At 40.9% G+C, this 23,105-nt stretch overlaps 10 non-coding genes across 10 annotated transcripts; all 10 read left to right on the forward strand.

The window, feature by feature from the left end:
- On the forward strand, positions 1-74 carry TRNAN-GUU (transfer RNA asparagine (anticodon GUU)). The gene has a single exon. It is a non-coding gene; the product is annotated as a tRNA-Asn (tRNA).
- A 1,851-nt stretch (positions 75-1,925) lies between these two features.
- On the forward strand, positions 1,926-1,999 carry TRNAN-GUU (transfer RNA asparagine (anticodon GUU)). The gene has a single exon. It is a non-coding gene; the product is annotated as a tRNA-Asn (tRNA).
- Positions 2,000-3,484: 1,485 nt separating this feature from the next.
- Positions 3,485-3,558, forward strand: TRNAN-GUU (transfer RNA asparagine (anticodon GUU)). The gene has a single exon. It is a non-coding gene; the product is annotated as a tRNA-Asn (tRNA).
- Positions 3,559-5,789: 2,231 nt separating this feature from the next.
- Positions 5,790-5,863, forward strand: TRNAN-GUU (transfer RNA asparagine (anticodon GUU)). The gene has a single exon. It is a non-coding gene; the product is annotated as a tRNA-Asn (tRNA).
- A 2,599-nt stretch (positions 5,864-8,462) lies between these two features.
- On the forward strand, positions 8,463-8,536 carry TRNAN-GUU (transfer RNA asparagine (anticodon GUU)). The gene has a single exon. It is a non-coding gene; the product is annotated as a tRNA-Asn (tRNA).
- Positions 8,537-13,072: 4,536 nt separating this feature from the next.
- TRNAN-GUU (transfer RNA asparagine (anticodon GUU)) lies at positions 13,073-13,146 on the forward strand. The gene has a single exon. It is a non-coding gene; the product is annotated as a tRNA-Asn (tRNA).
- A 2,232-nt stretch (positions 13,147-15,378) lies between these two features.
- TRNAN-GUU (transfer RNA asparagine (anticodon GUU)) lies at positions 15,379-15,452 on the forward strand. Its single transcript has one exon. It is a non-coding gene; the product is annotated as a tRNA-Asn (tRNA).
- A 2,216-nt stretch (positions 15,453-17,668) lies between these two features.
- On the forward strand, positions 17,669-17,742 carry TRNAN-GUU (transfer RNA asparagine (anticodon GUU)). The gene has a single exon. It is a non-coding gene; the product is annotated as a tRNA-Asn (tRNA).
- Positions 17,743-19,974: 2,232 nt separating this feature from the next.
- TRNAN-GUU (transfer RNA asparagine (anticodon GUU)) lies at positions 19,975-20,048 on the forward strand. The gene has a single exon. It is a non-coding gene; the product is annotated as a tRNA-Asn (tRNA).
- Positions 20,049-22,264: 2,216 nt separating this feature from the next.
- TRNAN-GUU (transfer RNA asparagine (anticodon GUU)) lies at positions 22,265-22,338 on the forward strand. Its single transcript has one exon. It is a non-coding gene; the product is annotated as a tRNA-Asn (tRNA).
- Positions 22,339-23,105: the final 767 nt, after the last annotated feature.

Here is a 23,105-nt window from a genome sequence, read left to right on the forward strand (position 1 = left end):
GTCTCTGTGGCGCAATCGGTTAGCGCGTTCGGCTGTTAACCGAAAGGTTGGTGGTTCGAGTCCACCCAGGGACGTTGGTTCCTTTTGCTTGGGTAGCATGCTACAGTTGAAGACGTTTTCACATTGGTGCTCAGCATCTCCATAAAGTAAAAGCACTGTTGCTGCCTAAGATTTGAATTCACAAGGCAAACTGGAGAAAAAACTTTCCGGTTGTGTTTCTGTCTACATGTCCAGAAAGAGCATAGCTGTCTGGTATTTGCCAGAAGGTTGAAAACATCTGATAGAATACACAAAACTTCCTTCGAGCCGGAATTGAACCAGCGACCTAAGGATTGCTAATTTAGATCTACAGTCCTCCGCTCTACCAGCTGAGCTATCGAAGGCTTGATTTAGCCATTGTTGAAAGTCTTCAAGGTTTGGACGTGTGTGCCACGAGCAGGTGGCATAAACAATTCACTCGGCCAACTGAAAAAGGAATCCAAAGATTGTATTGGAGAATGCGGGCATCGATCCCGCTACCTCTCGCATGCTAAGCGAGCGCTCTACCACTTGAGCTAATCCCCCATGCCCGACGAACGCCATTATCAGTTTCACGCCACACCATGTCACAGTTTACTTATAGTCAAATGTGCCATTGAGTGCTTTTTTTTTTTTTTTTTTTTTAAGTACAGATTCCTTTCTCCCATATTTGAAGAACATCTACGGAGTTCACAATGTGAATTATGGCCTACAAATAAAGTCGAGCAATTTTCTAGCAAACCATTTCTACGTATGTAGAGAACCAGACTGGGGGAGTAAAAAAAACTTACCTAGTTTGTAGAAAAAAGTTGTAATGCAGCACAATCCCAAGCAAAAAGATTGACCTTTTATGGTTTGGTTTGAATATAGAAAATGCTGAGAGGTCGCGAATCTCCTTCTGGTCCTTTGGCACGAGTTGTACTGGGATTTAGGATTTTGACTAGTGTTTTTGATCCGAGACACGTTTGCTGTTGACAGAAAAGTTCAGTTGATATGCAATGATGAAGTTTATAAATCACAACTATTTAGCAGAGGTTGGTTTCGATCCATCGACCGCTGGGTTTCACAATGTGAATTATGGCCTACAAATACAGTCGGGCAATTTTCTAGCAAACCATTTCTATGTATGTAGAGAACCAGACTGGGGGAGTAAAAAAAACTTACCTAGTTTGTAGAAAAAAGTTGTAATGCAGCACAATCCCAAGCAAAAAGATTGACCTTTTATGGTTTGGTTTGAATATAGAAAATGCTGAGAGGTCGCGAATCTCCTTCTGGTCCTTTGGCACGAGTTGTACTGGGATTTAGGATTTTGACTAGTGTTTTTGATCCGAGACACGTTTGCTGTTGACAGAAAAGTTCAGTTGATATGCAATGATGAAGTTTATAAAACACAACTATTTAGCAGAGGTTGGTTTCAATCCATTGACCGCTGGGTTTCACAATGTGAATTATGGTCTACAAATACAGTCGAGCAATTTTCTAGCAAACCATTTCTCTGTATATAGAGAACCAAAATGGGGAAGTGAAAAAAAACTTAGCTAGTTTGTAGAAAAAGATGCAATGCAGCACAATTTAGCAGAGGATGGTTTCGATCCATCGACCTCTGGGTTATGGGCCCAGCACGCTTCCGCTGCGCCACTCTGCTTGTGTTAACAGATGTACAGAGTAAAATTCTAATGACTGTTTGTGTTCAGGTCGATGACATGTAAATTTTCAGCCATTACATATTTGTTGGCGACTAGAGTACTCCTGGGGTTCTGCAATTGTTTCTTTGTTTTTTTTTGCTTTCTTGTGTCATATTATTGTTGAAAATCATTAGAGGAAATGGTGTCTGACCATTGTTTAAGGTTCCGGTTAAAACTGGTGGGTGCGTCCGGCTGTTAGACGAAAGTTCGGCAGGCGTTTGTGTCTCTGTGGCGCAATCGGTTAGCGCGTTCGGCTGTTAACCGAAAGGTTGGTGGTTCGAGTCCACCCAGGGACGTTGGTTCCTTTTGCTTGGGTAGCATGCTACAGTTGAAGACGTTTTCACATTGGTGCTCAGCATCTCCATAAAGTAAAAGCACTGTTGCTGCCTAAGATTTGAATTCACAAGGCAAACTGGAGAAAAAACTTTCCGGTTGTGTTTCTGTCTACATGTCCAGAAAGAGCATAGCTGTCTGGTATTTGCCAGAAGGTTGAAAACATCTGATAGAATACACAAAACTTCCTTCGAGCCGGAATTGAACCAGCGACCTAAGGATTGCTAATTTAGATCTACAGTCCTCCGCTCTACCAGCTGAGCTATCGAAGGCTTGATTTAGCCATTGTTGAAAGTCTTCAAGGTTTGGACGTGTGTGCCACGAGCAGGTGGCATAAACAATTCACTCGGCCAACTGAAAAAGGAATCCAAAGATTGTATTGGAGAATGCGGGCATCGATCCCGCTACCTCTCGCATGCTAAGCGAGCGCTCTACCACTTGAGCTAATCCCCCATGCCCGACGAACGCCATTATCAGTTTCACGCCACACCATGTCACAGTTTACTTATAGTCAAATGTGCCATTGAGTGCTTTTTTTTTTTTTTTTTTTTTTTTTTTTAAGTACAGATTCCTTTCTCCCATATTTGAAGAACATCTACGGAGTTCACAATGTGAATTATGGCCTACAAATAAAGTCGAGCAATTTTCTAGCAAACCATTTCTACGTATGTAGAGAACCAGACTGGGGGAGTAAAAAAAACTTACCTAGTTTGTAGAAAAAAGTTGTAATGCAGCACAATCCCAAGCAAAAAGATTGACCTTTTATGGTTTGGTTTGAATATAGAAAATGCTGAGAGGTCGCGAATCTCCTTCTGGTCCTTTGGCACGAGTTGTACTGGGATTTAGGATTTTGACTAGTGTTTTTGATCCGAGACACGTTTGCTGTTGACAGAAAAGTTCAGTTGATATGCAATGATGAAGTTTATAAAACACAACTATTTAGCAGAGGTTGGTTTCAATCCATTGACCGCTGGGTTTCACAATGTGAATTATGGTCTACAAATACAGTCGAGCAATTTTCTAGCAAACCATTTCTCTGTATATAGAGAACCAAAATGGGGAAGTGAAAAAAAACTTAGCTAGTTTGTAGAAAAAGATGCAATGCAGCACAATTTAGCAGAGGATGGTTTCGATCCATCGACCTCTGGGTTATGGGCCCAGCACGCTTCCGCTGCGCCACTCTGCTTGTGTTAACAGATGTACAGAGTAAAATTCTAATGACTGTTTGTGTTCAGGTCGATGACATGTAAATTTTCAGCCATTACATATTTGTTGGCGACTAGAGTACTCCTGGGGTTCTGCAATTGTTTCTTTGTTTTTTTTTGCTTTCTTGTGTCATATTATTGTTGAAAATCATTAGAGGAAATGGTGTCTGACCATTGTTTAAGGTTCCGGTTAAAACTGGTGGGTGCGTCCGGCTGTTAGACGAAAGTTCGGCAGGCGTTTGTGTCTCTGTGGCGCAATCGGTTAGCGCGTTCGGCTGTTAACCGAAAGGTTGGTGGTTCGAGTCCACCCAGGGACGTTGGTTCCTTTTGCTTGGGTAGCATGCTACAGTTGAAGACGTTTTCACATTGGTGCTCAGCATCTCCATAAAGTAAAAGCACTGTTGCTGCCTAAGATTTGAATTCACAAGGCAAACTGGAGAAAAAACTTTCCGGTTGTGTTTCTGTCTACATGTCCAGAAAGAGCATAGCTGTCTGGTATTTGCCAGAAGGTTGAAAACATCTGATAGAATACACAAAACTTCCTTCGAGCCGGAATTGAACCAGCGACCTAAGGATTGCTAATTTAGATCTACAGTCCTCCGCTCTACCAGCTGAGCTATCGAAGGCTTGATTTAGCCATTGTTGAAAGTCTTCAAGGTTTGGACGTGTGTGCCACGAGCAGGTGGCATAAACAATTCACTCGGCCAACTGAAAAAGGAATCCAAAGATTGTATTGGAGAATGCGGGCATCGATCCCGCTACCTCTCGCATGCTAAGCGAGCGCTCTACCACTTGAGCTAATCCCCCATGCCCGACGAACGCCATTATCAGTTTCACGCCACACCATGTCACAGTTTACTTATAGTCAAATGTGCCATTGAGTGCTTTTTTTTTTTTTTTTTTTTTTTTTTTAAGTACAGATTCCTTTCTCCCATATTTGAAGAACATCTACGGAGTTCACAATGTGAATTATGGCCTACAAATAAAGTCGAGCAATTTTCTAGCAAACCATTTCTACGTATGTAGAGAACCAGACTGGGGGAGTAAAAAAAACTTACCTAGTTTGTAGAAAAAAGTTGTAATGCAGCACAATCCCAAGCAAAAAGATTGACCTTTTATGGTTTGGTTTGAATATAGAAAATGCTGAGAGGTCGCGAATCTCCTTCTGGTCCTTTGGCACGAGTTGTACTGGGATTTAGGATTTTGACTAGTGTTTTTGATCCGAGACACGTTTGCTGTTGACAGAAAAGTTCAGTTGATATGCAATGATGAAGTTTATAAATCACAACTATTTAGCAGAGGTTGGTTTCGATCCATCGACCGCTGGGTTTCACAATGTGAATTATGGCCTACAAATACAGTCGGGCAATTTTCTAGCAAACCATTTCTATGTATGTAGAGAACCAGACTGGGGGAGTAAAAAAAACTTACCTAGTTTGTAGAAAAAAGTTGTAATGCAGCACAATCCCAAGCAAAAAGATTGACCTTTTATGGTTTGGTTTGAATATAGAAAATGCTGAGAGGTCGCGAATCTCCTTCTGGTCCTTTGGCACGAGTTGTACTGGGATTTAGGATTTTGACTAGTGTTTTTGATCCGAGACACGTTTGCTGTTGACAGAAAAGTTCAGTTGATATGCAATGATGAAGTTTATAAAACACAACTATTTAGCAGAGGTTGGTTTCGATCCATCGACCGCTGGGTTTCACAATGTGAATTATGGCCTACAAATACAGTCGAGCAATTTTCTAGTAAACCATTTCTCTGTATATAGAGAACCAAACTGGGGGAATGAAAAAAAACTTACCTAGTTTGTAGAAAAAAGTTGTAATGCAGCACAATCCCAAGCGAAAAGATTGATCTTTTATGGTTTGGTTTGAATATAGAAAATGCTGAGAGGTCGCGAATCTCCTTCTGGTCCTTTGGCACGAGTTGTACTGGGATTTAGGATTTTGACTAGTGTTTTTGATCCGAGACACGTTTGCTGTTGACAGAAAAGTTCAGTTGATATGCAATGATGAAGTTTATAAAACACAACTATTTAGCAGAGGTTGGTTTCAATCCATTGACCGCTGGGTTTCACAATGTGAATTATGGTCTACAAATACAGTCGAGCAATTTTCTAGCAAACCATTTCTCTGTATATAGAGAACCAAAATGGGGAAGTGAAAAAAAACTTAGCTAGTTTGTAGAAAAAGATGCAATGCAGCACAATTTAGCAGAGGATGGTTTCGATCCATCGACCTCTGGGTTATGGGCCCAGCACGCTTCCGCTGCGCCACTCTGCTTGTGTTAACAGATGTACAGAGTAAAATTCTAATGACTGTTTGTGTTCAGGTCGATGACATGTAAATTTTCAGCCATTACATATTTGTTGGCGACTAGAGTACTCCTGGGGTTCTGCAATTGTTTCTTTGTTTTTTTTTGCTTTCTTGTGTCATATTATTGTTGAAAATCATTAGAGGAAATGGTGTCTGACCATTGTTTAAGGTTCCGGTTAAAACTGGTGGGTGCGTCCGGCTGTTAGACGAAAGTTCGGCAGGCGTTTGTGTCTCTGTGGCGCAATCGGTTAGCGCGTTCGGCTGTTAACCGAAAGGTTGGTGGTTCGAGTCCACCCAGGGACGTTGGTTCCTTTTGCTTGGGTAGCATGCTACAGTTGAAGACGTTTTCACATTGGTGCTCAGCATCTCCATAAAGTAAAAGCACTGTTGCTGCCTAAGATTTGAATTCACAAGGCAAACTGGAGAAAAAACTTTCCGGTTGTGTTTCTGTCTACATGTCCAGAAAGAGCATAGCTGTCTGGTATTTGCCAGAAGGTTGAAAACATCTGATAGAATACACAAAACTTCCTTCGAGCCGGAATTGAACCAGCGACCTAAGGATTGCTAATTTAGATCTACAGTCCTCCGCTCTACCAGCTGAGCTATCGAAGGCTTGATTTAGCCATTGTTGAAAGTCTTCAAGGTTTGGACGTGTGTGCCACGAGCAGGTGGCATAAACAATTCACTCGGCCAACTGAAAAAGGAATCCAAAGATTGTATTGGAGAATGCGGGCATCGATCCCGCTACCTCTCGCATGCTAAGCGAGCGCTCTACCACTTGAGCTAATCCCCCATGCCCGACGAACGCCATTATCAGTTTCACGCCACACCATGTCACAGTTTACTTATAGTCAAATGTGCCATTGAGTGCTTTTTTTTTTTTTTTTTTTTTAAGTACAGATTCCTTTCTCCCATATTTGAAGAACATCTACGGAGTTCACAATGTGAATTATGGCCTACAAATAAAGTCGAGCAATTTTCTAGCAAACCATTTCTACGTATGTAGAGAACCAGACTGGGGGAGTAAAAAAAACTTACCTAGTTTGTAGAAAAAAGTTGTAATGCAGCACAATCCCAAGCAAAAAGATTGACCTTTTATGGTTTGGTTTGAATATAGAAAATGCTGAGAGGTCGCGAATCTCCTTCTGGTCCTTTGGCACGAGTTGTACTGGGATTTAGGATTTTGACTAGTGTTTTTGATCCGAGACACGTTTGCTGTTGACAGAAAAGTTCAGTTGATATGCAATGATGAAGTTTATAAATCACAACTATTTAGCAGAGGTTGGTTTCGATCCATCGACCGCTGGGTTTCACAATGTGAATTATGGCCTACAAATACAGTCGGGCAATTTTCTAGCAAACCATTTCTATGTATGTAGAGAACCAGACTGGGGGAGTAAAAAAAACTTACCTAGTTTGTAGAAAAAAGTTGTAATGCAGCACAATCCCAAGCAAAAAGATTGACCTTTTATGGTTTGGTTTGAATATAGAAAATGCTGAGAGGTCGCGAATCTCCTTCTGGTCCTTTGGCACGAGTTGTACTGGGATTTAGGATTTTGACTAGTGTTTTTGATCCGAGACACGTTTGCTGTTGACAGAAAAGTTCAGTTGATATGCAATGATGAAGTTTATAAAACACAACTATTTAGCAGAGGTTGGTTTCGATCCATCGACCGCTGGGTTTCACAATGTGAATTATGGCCTACAAATACAGTCGAGCAATTTTCTAGTAAACCATTTCTCTGTATATAGAGAACCAAACTGGGGGAATGAAAAAAAACTTACCTAGTTTGTAGAAAAAAGTTGTAATGCAGCACAATCCCAAGCGAAAAGATTGATCTTTTATGGTTTGGTTTGAATATAGAAAATGCTGAGAGGTCGCGAATCTCCTTCTGGTCCTTTGGCACGAGTTGTACTGGGATTTAGGATTTTGACTAGTGTTTTTGATCCGAGACACGTTTGCTGTTGACAGAAAAGTTCAGTTGATATGCAATGATGAAGTTTATAAAACACAACTATTTAGCAGAGGTTGGTTTCAATCCATTGACCGCTGGGTTTCACAATGTGAATTATGGTCTACAAATACAGTTGAGCAATTTTCTAGCAAACCATTTCTCTGTATATAGAGAACCAAAATGGGGAAGTGAAAAAAAACTTACCTAGTTTGTAGAAAAAAGTTGTAATGCAGCACAATCCCAAGCGAAAAGATTGATCTTTTATGGTTTGGTTTGAATATAGAAAATGCTGAGAGGTCGCGAATCTCCTTCTGGTCCTTTGGCACGAGTTGTACTGGGATTTAGGATTTTGACTAGTGTTTTTGATCCGAGACACGTTTGCTGTTGACAGAAAAGTTCAGTTGATATGCAATGATGAAGTTTATAAAACACAACTATTTAGCAGAGGTTGGTTTCAATCCATTGACCGCTGGGTTTCACAATGTGAATTATGGTCTACAAATACAGTCGAGCAATTTTCTAGCAAACCATTTCTCTGTATATAGAGAACCAAAATGGGGAAGTGAAAAAAAACTTAGCTAGTTTGTAGAAAAAGATGCAATGCAGCACAATTTAGCAGAGGATGGTTTCGATCCATCGACCTCTGGGTTATGGGCCCAGCACGCTTCCGCTGCGCCACTCTGCTTGTGTTAACAGATGTACAGAGTAAAATTCTAATGACTGTTTGTGTTCAGGTCGATGACATGTAAATTTTCAGCCATTACATATTTGTTGGCGACTAGAGTACTCCTGGGGTTCTGCAATTGTTTCTTTGTTTTTTTTTGCTTTCTTGTGTCATATTATTGTTGAAAATCATTAGAGGAAATGGTGTCTGACCATTGTTTAAGGTTCCGGTTAAAACTGGTGGGTGCGTCCGGCTGTTAGACGAAAGTTCGGCAGGCGTTTGTGTCTCTGTGGCGCAATCGGTTAGCGCGTTCGGCTGTTAACCGAAAGGTTGGTGGTTCGAGTCCACCCAGGGACGTTGGTTCCTTTTGCTTGGGTAGCATGCTACAGTTGAAGACGTTTTCACATTGGTGCTCAGCATCTCCATAAAGTAAAAGCACTGTTGCTGCCTAAGATTTGAATTCACAAGGCAAACTGGAGAAAAAACTTTCCGGTTGTGTTTCTGTCTACATGTCCAGAAAGAGCATAGCTGTCTGGTATTTGCCAGAAGGTTGAAAACATCTGATAGAATACACAAAACTTCCTTCGAGCCGGAATTGAACCAGCGACCTAAGGATTGCTAATTTAGATCTACAGTCCTCCGCTCTACCAGCTGAGCTATCGAAGGCTTGATTTAGCCATTGTTGAAAGTCTTCAAGGTTTGGACGTGTGTGCCACGAGCAGGTGGCATAAACAATTCACTCGGCCAACTGAAAAAGGAATCCAAAGATTGTATTGGAGAATGCGGGCATCGATCCCGCTACCTCTCGCATGCTAAGCGAGCGCTCTACCACTTGAGCTAATCCCCCATGCCCGACGAACGCCATTATCAGTTTCACGCCACACCATGTCACAGTTTACTTATAGTCAAATGTGCCATTGAGTGCTTTTTTTTTTTTTTTTTTTTTTTTTTTAAGTACAGATTCCTTTCTCCCATATTTGAAGAACATCTACGGAGTTCACAATGTGAATTATGGCCTACAAATAAAGTCGAGCAATTTTCTAGCAAACCATTTCTACGTATGTAGAGAACCAGACTGGGGGAGTAAAAAAAACTTACCTAGTTTGTAGAAAAAAGTTGTAATGCAGCACAATCCCAAGCAAAAAGATTGACCTTTTATGGTTTGGTTTGAATATAGAAAATGCTGAGAGGTCGCGAATCTCCTTCTGGTCCTTTGGCACGAGTTGTACTGGGATTTAGGATTTTGACTAGTGTTTTTGATCCGAGACACGTTTGCTGTTGACAGAAAAGTTCAGTTGATATGCAATGATGAAGTTTATAAATCACAACTATTTAGCAGAGGTTGGTTTCGATCCATCGACCGCTGGGTTTCACAATGTGAATTATGGCCTACAAATACAGTCGGGCAATTTTCTAGCAAACCATTTCTATGTATGTAGAGAACCAGACTGGGGGAGTAAAAAAAACTTACCTAGTTTGTAGAAAAAAGTTGTAATGCAGCACAATCCCAAGCAAAAAGATTGACCTTTTATGGTTTGGTTTGAATATAGAAAATGCTGAGAGGTCGCGAATCTCCTTCTGGTCCTTTGGCACGAGTTGTACTGGGATTTAGGATTTTGACTAGTGTTTTTGATCCGAGACACGTTTGCTGTTGACAGAAAAGTTCAGTTGATATGCAATGATGAAGTTTATAAAACACAACTATTTAGCAGAGGTTGGTTTCGATCCATCGACCGCTGGGTTTCACAATGTGAATTATGGCCTACAAATACAGTCGAGCAATTTTCTAGTAAACCATTTCTCTGTATATAGAGAACCAAACTGGGGGAATGAAAAAAAACTTACCTAGTTTGTAGAAAAAAGTTGTAATGCAGCACAATCCCAAGCGAAAAGATTGATCTTTTATGGTTTGGTTTGAATATAGAAAATGCTGAGAGGTCGCGAATCTCCTTCTGGTCCTTTGGCACGAGTTGTACTGGGATTTAGGATTTTGACTAGTGTTTTTGATCCGAGACACGTTTGCTGTTGACAGAAAAGTTCAGTTGATATGCAATGATGAAGTTTATAAAACACAACTATTTAGCAGAGGTTGGTTTCAATCCATTGACCGCTGGGTTTCACAATGTGAATTATGGTCTACAAATACAGTCGAGCAATTTTCTAGCAAACCATTTCTCTGTATATAGAGAACCAAAATGGGGAAGTGAAAAAAAACTTAGCTAGTTTGTAGAAAAAGATGCAATGCAGCACAATTTAGCAGAGGATGGTTTCGATCCATCGACCTCTGGGTTATGGGCCCAGCACGCTTCCGCTGCGCCACTCTGCTTGTGTTAACAGATGTACAGAGTAAAATTCTAATGACTGTTTGTGTTCAGGTCGATGACATGTAAATTTTCAGCCATTACATATTTGTTGGCGACTAGAGTACTCCTGGGGTTCTGCAATTGTTTCTTTGTTTTTTTTTGCTTTCTTGTGTCATATTATTGTTGAAAATCATTAGAGGAAATGGTGTCTGACCATTGTTTAAGGTTCCGGTTAAAACTGGTGGGTGCGTCCGGCTGTTAGACGAAAGTTCGGCAGGCGTTTGTGTCTCTGTGGCGCAATCGGTTAGCGCGTTTGGCTGTTAACCGAAAGGTTGGTGGTTCGAGTCCACCCAGGGACGTTGGTTCCTTTTGCTTGGGTAGCATGCTACAGTTGAAGACGTTTTCACATTGGTGCTCAGCATCTCCATAAAGTAAAAGCACTGTTGCTGCCTAAGATTTGAATTCACAAGGCAAACTGGAGAAAAAACTTTCCGGTTGTGTTTCTGTCTACATGTCCAGAAAGAGCATAGCTGTCTGGTATTTGCCAGAAGGTTGAAAACATCTGATAGAATACACAAAACTTCCTTCGAGCCGGAATTGAACCAGCGACCTAAGGATTGCTAATTTAGATCTACAGTCCTCCGCTCTACCAGCTGAGCTATCGAAGGCTTGATTTAGCCATTGTTGAAAGTCTTCAAGGTTTGGACGTGTGTGCCACGAGCAGGTGGCATAAACAATTCACTCGGCCAACTGAAAAAGGAATCCAAAGATTGTATTGGAGAATGCGGGCATCGATCCCGCTACCTCTCGCATGCTAAGCGAGCGCTCTACCACTTGAGCTAATCCCCCATGCCCGACGAACGCCATTATCAGTTTCACGCCACACCATGTCACAGTTTACTTATAGTCAAATGTGCCATTGAGTGCTTTTTTTTTTTTTTTTTTTTTTTTTTTAAGTACAGATTCCTTTCTCCCATATTTGAAGAACATCTACGGAGTTCACAATGTGAATTATGGCCTACAAATAAAGTCGAGCAATTTTCTAGCAAACCATTTCTACGTATGTAGAGAACCAGACTGGGGGAGTAAAAAAAACTTACCTAGTTTGTAGAAAAAAGTTGTAATGCAGCACAATCCCAAGCAAAAAGATTGACCTTTTATGGTTTGGTTTGAATATAGAAAATGCTGAGAGGTCGCGAATCTCCTTCTGGTCCTTTGGCACGAGTTGTACTGGGATTTAGGATTTTGACTAGTGTTTTTGATCCGAGACACGTTTGCTGTTGACAGAAAAGTTCAGTTGATATGCAATGATGAAGTTTATAAATCACAACTATTTAGCAGAGGTTGGTTTCGATCCATCGACCGCTGGGTTTCACAATGTGAATTATGGCCTACAAATACAGTCGGGCAATTTTCTAGCAAACCATTTCTATGTATGTAGAGAACCAGACTGGGGGAGTAAAAAAAACTTACCTAGTTTGTAGAAAAAAGTTGTAATGCAGCACAATCCCAAGCAAAAAGATTGACCTTTTATGGTTTGGTTTGAATATAGAAAATGCTGAGAGGTCGCGAATCTCCTTCTGGTCCTTTGGCACGAGTTGTACTGGGATTTAGGATTTTGACTAGTGTTTTTGATCCGAGACACGTTTGCTGTTGACAGAAAAGTTCAGTTGATATGCAATGATGAAGTTTATAAAACACAACTATTTAGCAGAGGTTGGTTTCGATCCATCGACCGCTGGGTTTCACAATGTGAATTATGGCCTACAAATACAGTCGAGCAATTTTCTAGTAAACCATTTCTCTGTATATAGAGAACCAAACTGGGGGAATGAAAAAAAACTTACCTAGTTTGTAGAAAAAAGTTGTAATGCAGCACAATCCCAAGCGAAAAGATTGATCTTTTATGGTTTGGTTTGAATATAGAAAATGCTGAGAGGTCGCGAATCTCCTTCTGGTCCTTTGGCACGAGTTGTACTGGGATTTAGGATTTTGACTAGTGTTTTTGATCCGAGACACGTTTGCTGTTGACAGAAAAGTTCAGTTGATATGCAATGATGAAGTTTATAAAACACAACTATTTAGCAGAGGTTGGTTTCAATCCATTGACCGCTGGGTTTCACAATGTGAATTATGGTCTACAAATACAGTCGAGCAATTTTCTAGCAAACCATTTCTCTGTATATAGAGAACCAAAATGGGGAAGTGAAAAAAAACTTAGCTAGTTTGTAGAAAAAGATGCAATGCAGCACAATTTAGCAGAGGATGGTTTCGATCCATCGACCTCTGGGTTATGGGCCCAGCACGCTTCCGCTGCGCCACTCTGCTTGTGTTAACAGATGTACAGAGTAAAATTCTAATGACTGTTTGTGTTCAGGTCGATGACATGTAAATTTTCAGCCATTACATATTTGTTGGCGACTAGAGTACTCCTGGGGTTCTGCAATTGTTTCTTTGTTTTTTTTTGCTTTCTTGTGTCATATTATTGTTGAAAATCATTAGAGGAAATGGTGTCTGACCATTGTTTAAGGTTCCGGTTAAAACTGGTGGGTGCGTCCGGCTGTTAGACGAAAGTTCGGCAGGCGTTTGTGTCTCTGTGGCGCAATCGGTTAGCGCGTTCGGCTGTTAACCGAAAGGTTGGTGGTTCGAGTCCACCCAGGGACGTTGGTTCCTTTTGCTTGGGTAGCATGCTACAGTTGAAGACGTTTTCACATTGGTGCTCAGCATCTCCATAAAGTAAAAGCACTGTTGCTGCCTAAGATTTGAATTCACAAGGCAAACTGGAGAAAAAACTTTCCGGTTGTGTTTCTGTCTACATGTCCAGAAAGAGCATAGCTGTCTGGTATTTGCCAGAAGGTTGAAAACATCTGATAGAATACACAAAACTTCCTTCGAGCCGGAATTGAACCAGCGACCTAAGGATTGCTAATTTAGATCTACAGTCCTCCGCTCTACCAGCTGAGCTATCGAAGGCTTGATTTAGCCATTGTTGAAAGTCTTCAAGGTTTGGACGTGTGTGCCACGAGCAGGTGGCATAAACAATTCACTCGGCCAACTGAAAAAGGAATCCAAAGATTGTATTGGAGAATGCGGGCATCGATCCCGCTACCTCTCGCATGCTAAGCGAGCGCTCTACCACTTGAGCTAATCCCCCATGCCCGACGAACGCCATTATCAGTTTCACGCCACACCATGTCACAGTTTACTTATAGTCAAATGTGCCATTGAGTGCTTTTTTTTTTTTTTTTTTTTTTTTTTTTAAGTACAGATTCCTTTCTCCCATATTTGAAGAACATCTACGGAGTTCACAATGTGAATTATGGCCTACAAATAAAGTCGAGCAATTTTCTAGCAAACCATTTCTACGTATGTAGAGAACCAGACTGGGGGAGTAAAAAAAACTTACCTAGTTTGTAGAAAAAAGTTGTAATGCAGCACAATCCCAAGCAAAAAGATTGACCTTTTATGGTTTGGTTTGAATATAGAAAATGCTGAGAGGTCGCGAATCTCCTTCTGGTCCTTTGGCACGAGTTGTACTGGGATTTAGGATTTTGACTAGTGTTTTTGATCCGAGACACGTTTGCTGTTGACAGAAAAGTTCAGTTGATATGCAATGATGAAGTTTATAAATCACAACTATTTAGCAGAGGTTGGTTTCGATCCATCGACCGCTGGGTTTCACAATGTGAATTATGGCCTACAAATACAGTCGGGCAATTTTCTAGCAAACCATTTCTATGTATGTAGAGAACCAGACTGGGGGAGTAAAAAAAACTTACCTAGTTTGTAGAAAAAAGTTGTAATGCAGCACAATCCCAAGCAAAAAGATTGACCTTTTATGGTTTGGTTTGAATATAGAAAATGCTGAGAGGTCGCGAATCTCCTTCTGGTCCTTTGGCACGAGTTGTACTGGGATTTAGGATTTTGACTAGTGTTTTTGATCCGAGACACGTTTGCTGTTGACAGAAAAGTTCAGTTGATATGCAATGATGAAGTTTATAAAACACAACTATTTAGCAGAGGTTGGTTTCGATCCATCGACCGCTGGGTTTCACAATGTGAATTATGGCCTACAAATACAGTCGAGCAATTTTCTAGTAAACCATTTCTCTGTATATAGAGAACCAAACTGGGGGAATGAAAAAAAACTTACCTAGTTTGTAGAAAAAAGTTGTAATGCAGCACAATCCCAAGCGAAAAGATTGATCTTTTATGGTTTGGTTTGAATATAGAAAATGCTGAGAGGTCGCGAATCTCCTTCTGGTCCTTTGGCACGAGTTGTACTGGGATTTAGGATTTTGACTAGTGTTTTTGATCCGAGACACGTTTGCTGTTGACAGAAAAGTTCAGTTGATATGCAATGATGAAGTTTATAAAACACAACTATTTAGCAGAGGTTGGTTTCAATCCATTGACCGCTGGGTTTCACAATGTGAATTATGGTCTACAAATACAGTCGAGCAATTTTCTAGCAAACCATTTCTCTGTATATAGAGAACCAAAATGGGGAAGTGAAAAAAAACTTAGCTAGTTTGTAGAAAAAGATGCAATGCAGCACAATTTAGCAGAGGATGGTTTCGATCCATCGACCTCTGGGTTATGGGCCCAGCACGCTTCCGCTGCGCCACTCTGCTTGTGTTAACAGATGTACAGAGTAAAATTCTAATGACTGTTTGTGTTCAGGTCGATGACATGTAAATTTTCAGCCATTACATATTTGTTGGCGACTAGAGTACTCCTGGGGTTCTGCAATTGTTTCTTTGTTTTTTTTTGCTTTCTTGTGTCATATTATTGTTGAAAATCATTAGAGGAAATGGTGTCTGACCATTGTTTAAGGTTCCGGTTAAAACTGGTGGGTGCGTCCGGCTGTTAGACGAAAGTTCGGCAGGCGTTTGTGTCTCTGTGGCGCAATCGGTTAGCGCGTTCGGCTGTTAACCGAAAGGTTGGTGGTTCGAGTCCACCCAGGGACGTTGGTTCCTTTTGCTTGGGTAGCATGCTACAGTTGAAGACGTTTTCACATTGGTGCTCAGCATCTCCATAAAGTAAAAGCACTGTTGCTGCCTAAGATTTGAATTCACAAGGCAAACTGGAGAAAAAACTTTCCGGTTGTGTTTCTGTCTACATGTCCAGAAAGAGCATAGCTGTCTGGTATTTGCCAGAAGGTTGAAAACATCTGATAGAATACACAAAACTTCCTTCGAGCCGGAATTGAACCAGCGACCTAAGGATTGCTAATTTAGATCTACAGTCCTCCGCTCTACCAGCTGAGCTATCGAAGGCTTGATTTAGCCATTGTTGAAAGTCTTCAAGGTTTGGACGTGTGTGCCACGAGCAGGTGGCATAAACAATTCACTCGGCCAACTGAAAAAGGATTGTATTGGAGAATGCGGGCATCGATCCCGCTACCTCTCGCATGCTAAGCGAGCGCTCTACCACTTGAGCTAATCCCCCATGCCCGACGAACGCCATTATCAGTTTCACGCCACACCATGTCACAGTTTACTTATAGTCAAATGTGCCATTGAGTGCTTTTTTTTTTTTTTTTTTTTTAAGTACAGATTCCTTTCTCCCATATTTGAAGAACATCTACGGAGTTCACAATGTGAATTATGGCCTACAAATAAAGTCGAGCAATTTTCTAGCAAACCATTTCTACGTATGTAGAGAACCAGACTGGGGGAGTAAAAAAAACTTACCTAGTTTGTAGAAAAAAGTTGTAATGCAGCACAATCCCAAGCAAAAAGATTGACCTTTTATGGTTTGGTTTGAATATAGAAAATGCTGAGAGGTCGCGAATCTCCTTCTGGTCCTTTGGCACGAGTTGTACTGGGATTTAGGATTTTGACTAGTGTTTTTGATCCGAGACACGTTTGCTGTTGACAGAAAAGTTCAGTTGATATGCAATGATGAAGTTTATAAATCACAACTATTTAGCAGAGGTTGGTTTCGATCCATCGACCGCTGGGTTTCACAATGTGAATTATGGCCTACAAATACAGTCGGGCAATTTTCTAGCAAACCATTTCTATGTATGTAGAGAACCAGACTGGGGGAGTAAAAAAAACTTACCTAGTTTGTAGAAAAAAGTTGTAATGCAGCACAATCCCAAGCAAAAAGATTGACCTTTTATGGTTTGGTTTGAATATAGAAAATGCTGAGAGGTCGCGAATCTCCTTCTGGTCCTTTGGCACGAGTTGTACTGGGATTTAGGATTTTGACTAGTGTTTTTGATCCGAGACACGTTTGCTGTTGACAGAAAAGTTCAGTTGATATGCAATGATGAAGTTTATAAAACACAACTATTTAGCAGAGGTTGGTTTCGATCCATCGACCGCTGGGTTTCACAATGTGAATTATGGCCTACAAATACAGTCGAGCAATTTTCTAGTAAACCATTTCTCTGTATATAGAGAACCAAACTGGGGGAATGAAAAAAAACTTACCTAGTTTGTAGAAAAAAGTTGTAATGCAGCACAATCCCAAGCGAAAAGATTGATCTTTTATGGTTTGGTTTGAATATAGAAAATGCTGAGAGGTCGCGAATCTCCTTCTGGTCCTTTGGCACGAGTTGTACTGGGATTTAGGATTTTGACTAGTGTTTTTGATCCGAGACACGTTTGCTGTTGACAGAAAAGTTCAGTTGATATGCAATGATGAAGTTTATAAAACACAACTATTTAGCAGAGGTTGGTTTCAATCCATTGACCGCTGGGTTTCACAATGTGAATTATGGTCTACAAATACAGTCGAGCAATTTTCTAGCAAACCATTTCTCTGTATATAGAGAACCAAAATGGGGAAGTGAAAAAAAACTTAGCTAGTTTGTAGAAAAAGATGCAATGCAGCACAATTTAGCAGAGGATGGTTTCGATCCATCGACCTCTGGGTTATGGGCCCAGCACGCTTCCGCTGCGCCACTCTGCTTGTGTTAACAGATGTACAGAGTAAAATTCTAATGACTGTTTGTGTTCAGGTCGATGACATGTAAATTTTCAGCCATTACATATTTGTTGGCGACTAGAGTACTCCTGGGGTTCTGCAATTGTTTCTTTGTTTTTTTTTGCTTTCTTGTGTCATATTATTGTTGAAAATCATTAGAGGAAATGGTGTCTGACCATTGTTTAAGGTTCCGGTTAAAACTGGTGGGTGCGTCCGGCTGTTAGACGAAAGTTCGGCAGGCGTTTGTGTCTCTGTGGCGCAATCGGTTAGCGCGTTCGGCTGTTAACCGAAAGGTTGGTGGTTCGAGTCCACCCAGGGACGTTGGTTCCTTTTGCTTGGGTAGCATGCTACAGTTGAAGACGTTTTCACATTGGTGCTCAGCATCTCCATAAAGTAAAAGCACTGTTGCTGCCTAAGATTTGAATTCACAAGGCAAACTGGAGAAAAAACTTTCCGGTTGTGTTTCTGTCTACATGTCCAGAAAGAGCATAGCTGTCTGGTATTTGCCAGAAGGTTGAAAACATCTGATAGAATACACAAAACTTCCTTCGAGCCGGAATTGAACCAGCGACCTAAGGATTGCTAATTTAGATCTACAGTCCTCCGCTCTACCAGCTGAGCTATCGAAGGCTTGATTTAGCCATTGTTGAAAGTCTTCAAGGTTTGGACGTGTGTGCCACGAGCAGGTGGCATAAACAATTCACTCGGCCAACTGAAAAAGGAATCCAAAGATTGTATTGGAGAATGCGGGCATCGATCCCGCTACCTCTCGCATGCTAAGCGAGCGCTCTACCACTTGAGCTAATCCCCCATGCCCGACGAACGCCATTATCAGTTTCACGCCACACCATGTCACAGTTTACTTATAGTCAAATGTGCCATTGAGTGCTTTTTTTTTTTTTTTTTTTTTTTTTTTTAAGTACAGATTCCTTTCTCCCATATTTGAAGAACATCTACGGAGTTCACAATGTGAATTATGGCCTACAAATAAAGTCGAGCAATTTTCTAGCAAACCATTTCTACGTATGTAGAGAACCAGACTGGGGGAGTAAAAAAAACTTACCTAGTTTGTAGAAAAAAGTTGTAATGCAGCACAATCCCAAGCAAAAAGATTGACCTTTTATGGTTTGGTTTGAATATAGAAAATGCTGAGAGGTCGCGAATCTCCTTCTGGTCCTTTGGCACGAGTTGTACTGGGATTTAGGATTTTGACTAGTGTTTTTGATCCGAGACACGTTTGCTGTTGACAGAAAAGTTCAGTTGATATGCAATGATGAAGTTTATAAATCACAACTATTTAGCAGAGGTTGGTTTCGATCCATCGACCGCTGGGTTTCACAATGTGAATTATGGCCTACAAATACAGTCGGGCAATTTTCTAGCAAACCATTTCTATGTATGTAGAGAACCAGACTGGGGGAGTAAAAAAAACTTACCTAGTTTGTAGAAAAAAGTTGTAATGCAGCACAATCCCAAGCAAAAAGATTGACCTTTTATGGTTTGGTTTGAATATAGAAAATGCTGAGAGGTCGCGAATCTCCTTCTGGTCCTTTGGCACGAGTTGTACTGGGATTTAGGATTTTGACTAGTGTTTTTGATCCGAGACACGTTTGCTGTTGACAGAAAAGTTCAGTTGATATGCAATGATGAAGTTTATAAAACACAACTATTTAGCAGAGGTTGGTTTCGATCCATCGACCGCTGGGTTTCACAATGTGAATTATGGCCTACAAATACAGTCGAGCAATTTTCTAGTAAACCATTTCTCTGTATATAGAGAACCAAACTGGGGGAATGAAAAAAAACTTACCTAGTTTGTAGAAAAAAGTTGTAATGCAGCACAATCCCAAGCGAAAAGATTGATCTTTTATGGTTTGGTTTGAATATAGAAAATGCTGAGAGGTCGCGAATCTCCTTCTGGTCCTTTGGCACGAGTTGTACTGGGATTTAGGATTTTGACTAGTGTTTTTGATCCGAGACACGTTTGCTGTTGACAGAAAAGTTCAGTTGATATGCAATGATGAAGTTTATAAAACACAACTATTTAGCAGAGGTTGGTTTCAATCCATTGACCGCTGGGTTTCACAATGTGAATTATGGTCTACAAATACAGTCGAGCAATTTTCTAGCAAACCATTTCTCTGTATATAGAGAACCAAAATGGGGAAGTGAAAAAAAACTTAGCTAGTTTGTAGAAAAAGATGCAATGCAGCACAATTTAGCAGAGGATGGTTTCGATCCATCGAACTCTGGGTTATGGGCCCAGCACGCTTCCGCTGCGCCACTCTGCTTGTGTTAACAGATGTACAGAGTAAAATTCTAATGACTGTTTGTGTTCAGGTCGATGACATGTAAATTTTCAGCCATTACATATTTGTTGGCGACTAGAGTACTCCTGGGGTTCTGCAATTGTTTCTTTGTTTTTTTTTGCTTTCTTGTGTCATATTATTGTTGAAAATCATTAGAGGAAATGGTGTCTGACCATTGTTTAAGGTTCCGGTTAAAACTGGTGGGTGCGTCCGGCTGTTAGACGAAAGTTCGGCAGGCGTTTGTGTCTCTGTGGCGCAATCGGTTAGCGCGTTCGGCTGTTAACCGAAAGGTTGGTGGTTCGAGTCCACCCAGGGACGTTGGTTCCTTTTGCTTGGGTAGCATGCTACAGTTGAAGACGTTTTCACATTGGTGCTCAGCATCTCCATAAAGTAAAAGCACTGTTGCTGCCTAAGATTTGAATTCACAAGGCAAACTGGAGAAAAAACTTTCCGGTTGTGTTTCTGTCTACATGTCCAGAAAGAGCATAGCTGTCTGGTATTTGCCAGAAGGTTGAAAACATCTGATAGAATACACAAAACTTCCTTCGAGCCGGAATTGAACCAGCGACCTAAGGATTGCTAATTTAGATCTACAGTCCTCCGCTCTACCAGCTGAGCTATCGAAGGCTTGATTTAGCCATTGTTGAAAGTCTTCAAGGTTTGGACGTGTGTGCCACGAGCAGGTGGCATAAACAATTCACTCGGCCAACTGAAAAAGGATTGTATTGGAGAATGCGGGCATCGATCCCGCTACCTCTCGCATGCTAAGCGAGCGCTCTACCACTTGAGCTAATCCCCCATGCCCGACGAACGCCATTATCAGTTTCACGCCACACCATGTCACAGTTTACTTATAGTCAAATGTGCCATTGAGTGCTTTTTTTTTTTTTTTTTTTTTAAGTACAGATTCCTTTCTCCCATATTTGAAGAACATCTACGGAGTTCACAATGTGAATTATGGCCTACAAATAAAGTCGAGCAATTTTCTAGCAAACCATTTCTACGTATGTAGAGAACCAGACTGGGGGAGTAAAAAAAACTTACCTAGTTTGTAGAAAAAAGTTGTAATGCAGCACAATCCCAAGCAAAAAGATTGACCTTTTATGGTTTGGTTTGAATATAGAAAATGCTGAGAGGTCGCGAATCTCCTTCTGGTCCTTTGGCACGAGTTGTACTGGGATTTAGGATTTTGACTAGTGTTTTTGATCCGAGACACGTTTGCTGTTGACAGAAAAGTTCAGTTGATATGCAATGATGAAGTTTATAAATCACAACTATTTAGCAGAGGTTGGTTTCGATCCATCGACCGCTGGGTTTCACAATGTGAATTATGGCCTACAAATACAGTCGGGCAATTTTCTAGCAAACCATTTCTATGTATGTAGAGAACCAGACTGGGGGAGTAAAAAAAACTTACCTAGTTTGTAGAAAAAAGTTGTAATGCAGCACAATCCCAAGCAAAAAGATTGACCTTTTATGGTTTGGTTTGAATATAGAAAATGCTGAGAGGTCGCGAATCTCCTTCTGGTCCTTTGGCACGAGTTGTACTGGGATTTAGGATTTTGACTAGTGTTTTTGATCCGAGACACGTTTGCTGTTGACAGAAAAGTTCAGTTGATATGCAATGATGAAGTTTATAAAACACAACTATTTAGCAGAGGTTGGTTTCGATCCATCGACCGCTGGGTTTCACAATGTGAATTATGGCCTACAAATACAGTCGAGCAATTTTCTAGTAAACCATTTCTCTGTATATAGAGAACCAAACTGGGGGAATGAAAAAAAACTTACCTAGTTTGTAGAAAAAAGTTGTAATGCAGCACAATCCCAAGCGAAAAGATTGATCTTTTATGGTTTGGTTTGAATATAGAAAATGCTGAGAGGTCGCGAATCTCCTTCTGGTCCTTTGGCACGAGTTGTACTGGGATTTAGGATTTTGACTAGTGTTTTTGATCCGAGACACGTTTGCTGTTGACAGAAAAGTTCAGTTGATATGCAATGATGAAGTTTATAAAACACAACTATTTAGCAGAGGTTGGTTTCAATCCATTGACCGCTGGGTTTCACAATGTGAATTATGGTCTACAAATACAGTCGAGCAATTTTCTAGCAAACCATTTCTCTGTATATAGAGAACCAAAATGGGGAAGTGAAAAAAAACTTAGCTAGTTTGTAGAAAAAGATGCAATGCAGCACAATTTAGCAGAGGATGGTTTCGATCCATCGACCTCTGGGTTATGGGCCCAGCACGCTTCCGCTGCGCCACTCTGCTTGTGTTAACAGATGTACAGAGTAAAATTCTAATGACTGTTTGTGTTCAGGTCGATGACATGTAAATTTTCAGCCATTACATATTTGTTGGCGACTAGAGTACTCCTGGGGTTCTGCAATTGTTTCTTTGTTTTTTTTTGCTTTCTTGTGTCATATTATTGTTGAAAATCATTAGAGGAAATGGTGTCTGACCATTGTTTAAGGTTCCGGTTAAAACTGGTGGGTGCGTCCGGCTGTTAGACGAAAGTTCGGCAGGCGTTTGTGTCTCTGTGGCGCAATTGGTTAGCGCGTTCGGCTGTTAACCGAAAGGTTGGTGGTTCGAGTCCACCCAGGGACGTTGGTTCCTTTTGCTTGGGTAGCATGCTACAGTTGAAGACGTTTTCACATTGGTGCTCAGCATCTCCATAAAGTAAAAGCACTGTTGCTGCCTAAGATTTGAATTCACAAGGCAAACTGGAGAAAAAACTTTCCGGTTGTGTTTCTGTCTACATGTCCAGAAAGAGCATAGCTGTCTGGTATTTGCCAGAAGGTTGAAAACATCTGATAGAATACACAAAACTTCCTTCGAGCCGGAATTGAACCAGCGACCTAAGGATTGCTAATTTAGATCTACAGTCCTCCGCTCTACCAGCTGAGCTATCGAAGGCTTGATTTAGCCATTGTTGAAAGTCTTCAAGGTTTGGACGTGTGTGCCACGAGCAGGTGGCATAAACAATTCACTCGGCCAACTGAAAAAGGATTGTATTGGAGAATGCGGGCATCGATCCCGCTACCTCTCGCATGCTAAGCGAGCGCTCTACCACTTGAGCTAATCCCCCATGCCCGACGAACGCCATTATCAGTTTCACGCCACACCATGTCACAGTTTACTTATAGTCAAATGTGCCATTGAGTGCTTTTTTTTTTTTTTTTTTTTTAAGTACAGATTCCTTTCTCCCATATTTGAAGAACATCTACGGAGTTCACAATGTGAATTATGGCCTACAAATAAAGTCGAGCAATTTTCTAGCAAACCATTTCTACGTATGTAGAGAACCAGACTGGGGGAGTAAAAAAAACTTACCTAGTTTGTAGAAAAAAGTTGTAATGCAGCACAATCCCAAG

This window comes from Dendrobates tinctorius, unplaced genomic scaffold (genome assembly GCF_039654945.1).
Source record: "Dendrobates tinctorius isolate UK_male_01 unplaced genomic scaffold, ASM3965494v1 ptg000251l, whole genome shotgun sequence".
NCBI lineage: Eukaryota > Metazoa > Chordata > Amphibia > Anura > Dendrobatidae > Dendrobates > Dendrobates tinctorius.